This window comes from Mustela nigripes, chromosome 1 (genome assembly GCF_022355385.1).
Source record: "Mustela nigripes isolate SB6536 chromosome 1, MUSNIG.SB6536, whole genome shotgun sequence".
Taxonomy (NCBI): domain Eukaryota; kingdom Metazoa; phylum Chordata; class Mammalia; order Carnivora; family Mustelidae; genus Mustela; species Mustela nigripes.
In genome coordinates, this window is record NC_081557.1 from 34,033,132 (window position 1) to 34,037,373 (window position 4,242).

A 4,242-nucleotide genomic window follows, 5' to 3' on the forward strand; every position below is an offset into this window, starting at 1 on the left:
AGCCTGTGGAGTATCTGACTGCAGCAGCAAGTACCACCACCTCCACTGCACACACAGGCAGCCTGCCAGTCGCCCCTAAACAAAGCTTGGCCCAAGGGGAGCAGAACTGGCCGATGACAGATGCAGAGAGGCTGGTGCGGGCTGGGCCAGGGAGTGGGGGCTGGGAGAGGCCAGAGAAAGCAGCTTTGTGGAGGAGGCTGAGGCCCAGGAGAGCCCACACCTCAGTGGCTAGTGTCTTCTCCCTTCTTCAACACCAGAGACAACATTTATTTTCTTTGTATAATGGAGAGATATGAGGCCCGAGCTTCTAAGTACCCTGCCGCCCAGGACTCACCGAAGCTTAGCTCTGGTGGCACTGGGATGGGAATGTTGGTCTCTTGGCCGAGCCAATTTTAGGAAGCCCCGCCTTGGACACAGGGGAATGAACCTGATGGCTTCTTGAGGTCCCTTGATATTCAGGATGAACCTGCTCCAGCTCATGCCCTTAAAGCAAGGACATCTCTACCTGTGGCAGTTGAAGGTGAATGGAGGGTTGCCAGGGGCTGGGGCTGACTTGGTTTATCTATGCCTAGGAAGTAGCCATCTCTGCCTTGACATAAGACATCTAACTCATCTGGATCAGGGGTTTGGGGTCTCACGGTCCCTCCTTAGCTCTTTTAGGATGGAGACTGAAAGTGAGCTCGTCCAGGAACTAGGGAGAGGACGGGGAAGTGGGGAGAAAGAGACATCAGGTCTTGGGGCCTTGCTGGGCTCATTAAATTTGTTCTTGTCCACTCAGCCCCTCCCCTGCCCCTTCTTCCCTTCTCTGCCACACCTCCTTTTTCACTCTTTATTGTCAAGAATTCCATACATAGGAATAGACACAATAGTATAAGAAGCCCATTACCAGTTCTGACGGTCAACTAGCTGATGTCTAAGCCTGACCTGACCTGTTGACATACTGCTCACTTCCTCCCCTCCTGTTATTCTGAAACAAATTTCAGACACTGTATCATTTCACTTGTATATATTTGATTACGTACTTCTAAAAGATAAGAGCTTTTTGTTTACTTAAGTATGACACCATTAGAATACTGAATAATGAATAATGAAATTTAATGAATTTTATTCATTAAATAATGAAATTTACAGTATGTAATTTTTCACACAATCAAATATTCAATCAGTAATCAAATTTCCAATTATCTCATAAATATTCGTGTTTGTTTGCATCAGGAGCCAAATGGGGCCTATCCATTGTGGTTGTTAATCTGTCTTTTAAGTCCCTTTACTTGTAAACTTCCTCTCCCGTATCTTTCTTCTCTTCAGTTTATTTGTTGAAAAAACCTGAGTTGTTTGTCTTGCGGAGTTCTTACTCTCTGGAGGTTTCCTTTATCGCTTCCCAATAGTGTAGTGGGTTTTTTTTCTCTTTTTAAAAAACATACTGATACAATTTTTAGCTGGCAGTAACGTCACCCAGCAAAAGACTACATTTTCCAGAATCCCTTGCAGCTAGCTGTAGTCATATGAATCAGCTCTAGCCAATGTGGTAAAAGTGGAAATGATTTGCATGTAACTTCGCAATTGTAACTTTTCTTCTTCCTTCATCCTCACTAGTTGGAATGTAGCCACCAGTGGTAGAATGATGTGCCACCCAAGATGTCCTTGTCCTAATCTTCAGAGTCCATGGCTTGTTACCATAGGGAAATAAAGGACTTTGCAGATGTGAATAAGTTAAGGAGAGATTATCCTGGATTATCTAGGTGATTCCAATGCAATCAAAGGTGTCCTTAAAGGAAAAGAGGGAGGCAGAAGAGTCAGAGTCAGAGAAGAAAATGTGATTACAGAAGGAGAGGTCAGGGCAATGGGGCCATGAGCCAAGGAGTGAGGTAGTTTCTAGGATCTGGAAAAGGCAGGGAAAGGGTTCTCCTCCAGAGCCTTCAGAAGGAACCCTGGTCTGCTAGTGCCTTGATCTTAGCTTTGTAAGACCTACTTCAGACTTCTAATCACCCTAATGATTAGATAATAAGTGTTTTCTTCTTTTATTTATTTATTTATTCATTCATTCATTCTTCTTAAAATTCATAAAACATACAGTGTTCCATTGGTTTCAGGTGTGAAATATAATGATTCAGCAATCCCATACGTTACTCAGTGCTCGAGATCATTGTGTATTGTTTTAAAGCACTGAGTTTTGGTGATTTGTTTCAGCAGCAATAGGAAACGGGTATCTCATCTTAGATCATGTGATAGTGATAAAGCTTGTTGAAGATTGCAGAGCAATAAGACAGAAAGAACCTGGGCCCCCATACTGTTAAGCAGCCACACCATTCTTTGACCATCTCCTGCTCCTGGAACATCATGTAAGAAAGGAATGAACCGCATTTTTAGGTGTCTTTGCTGTTACGGTAGCCTACGCTGTATCCTAATTAATATGCATGAACTACTATGTGTCCCGCAATGACACTGGCCCTAGGAAATGACATGTATCAAGCATGTGGTGAATTGTGATGGCTGAGGGGTGCCCAGGAAATTATATGAACATAAAGGACTCCCGGCAGTTAAGTAAGGATTGCTCTCCTCACTTTGCAGATAGGACCAAGAGGTTGGCAATTCTCCCTCAGGCCGACAGATGGGGCCCCTGAGATGACAGCAGAGGTTGTGGGGTAACCTTTAGGGAAGAAGAGGAGTAAGAGCTCCAGGAAGGGAAGAAGTGGAAGGGACACGGATAAGGCTCTGGACTCTGGGAGTCACGTTGCCTCTGTTGTGCTTCTGACTTTGCCACTAATTGTGTGACTTTGGCAAGTTCCTCAATCTCTCGGACCCTCAGTTTCCCCATCTAATAAGTGAAGAGATTAATCGACGTTTGTCAAAGAACTGGATGTGCGTAAGTGAATGTATGAAGAGCGGAGCCAAGGCACAAAGCTGGAAACACAGGAAGGACTCAATAAACAGCTCTCTTTTAGGGTCCCACCTGTCCCAAACTCAATGGTCAGGCCCGCCTATTGAATGGTAGAGAGGTCCAACACCCCTCAGTCTCTGAACTGCCAACATTTAAACTGGTCTGGATTACACACTGACTTCTAGAGTAGTTGCACTTGTTATTGAACAGGTTCAACCCAAGTAAAGGAGAAAGTAAAAGGGTCTACCCTGCTTGCCCCCTCCCGCCATCCTCCTCTCTCGTCCTAACTGAAGATGAAGACTGAGCTTGGCCTAATGGGGAGCAACTAACAGCAAATGTCTAGAATGCAGGCATGATCCTGTTAAAAATGGCTTCCGAGGGCAGCTCTTTAATGGCTTACCTCTAATGGCTCTCAGGAGGAAGGGCATCACAGTTTTACTACTTGTGGCAAATGATTCTTATTTGCTTAACTCATTCATGCATTCTTTCAACAAACTCACTGCTTTTGGTCTGCACCCAGTTCTGGAAGATGTAAAAATGAATCAGCCTTGGTCTTTTCCTTCAAATCCCTAAAGTTCTAGAGGGGAGGCAGGTGGTAAAACATTTTCTGACTCCAGAAGGCAGATGAAATTATTGCAAACGTGGGAGGGATGGTGCCATGACAGTCCTTGCCCTGAGCAAGAATGAATGGTGGGAGGTCATCATGAATAAATATTTGTCATTGTTGGGAAGAGGTCTCTCACAATTTCTTTAAAGCAGCTCTTTAGCATAATAGCTCTTTTTCTGGTCCTGGATGAAATGTTAGGTAGTCTCATGACGTCTCTGGTCTCCTTAAGATAATAAAAAGTCCTACTATTATTTTGGGTTTACAATACTGTGGAAGAATCTTGGATGTCCCCCAAGATTTCTCCCCCTGTATCTTCATGGTACTACATTCTTGGTAATCACCAGGACTGTGGATTTGTTGGTAACATAACCTATTCAAGGTCATGTTACATGACATAGTTGACCTTAAAATTTGGAGATTCTTTGGGTGGTCCTAACCTAATCATAGGACCCCTTTAAAAGTCGACCGTTTTCTCCAATTTGTCACAAAGAAGGAAGTCAGAGATTCAAAGCATGAGAAGGATTTGACATGCCATCATTGTCTTGAGGATAAGTTGCCCCATAGATAGGGCCTGAGAAATAAGTCTAGGAGCTGAAGGGGACCTCCAGGCAGAAGCCACCAAGAAAATTCAGACCTGAGTCATAAGACCATAAGGAACTGGATTCTTCCAACAATTTGAGTGAGTTTGAATATTGATTTTTCCCCAGAGCCTCCAGATGAGAACTCAGCCCATTGACTTCTTAATTTCAGCCTC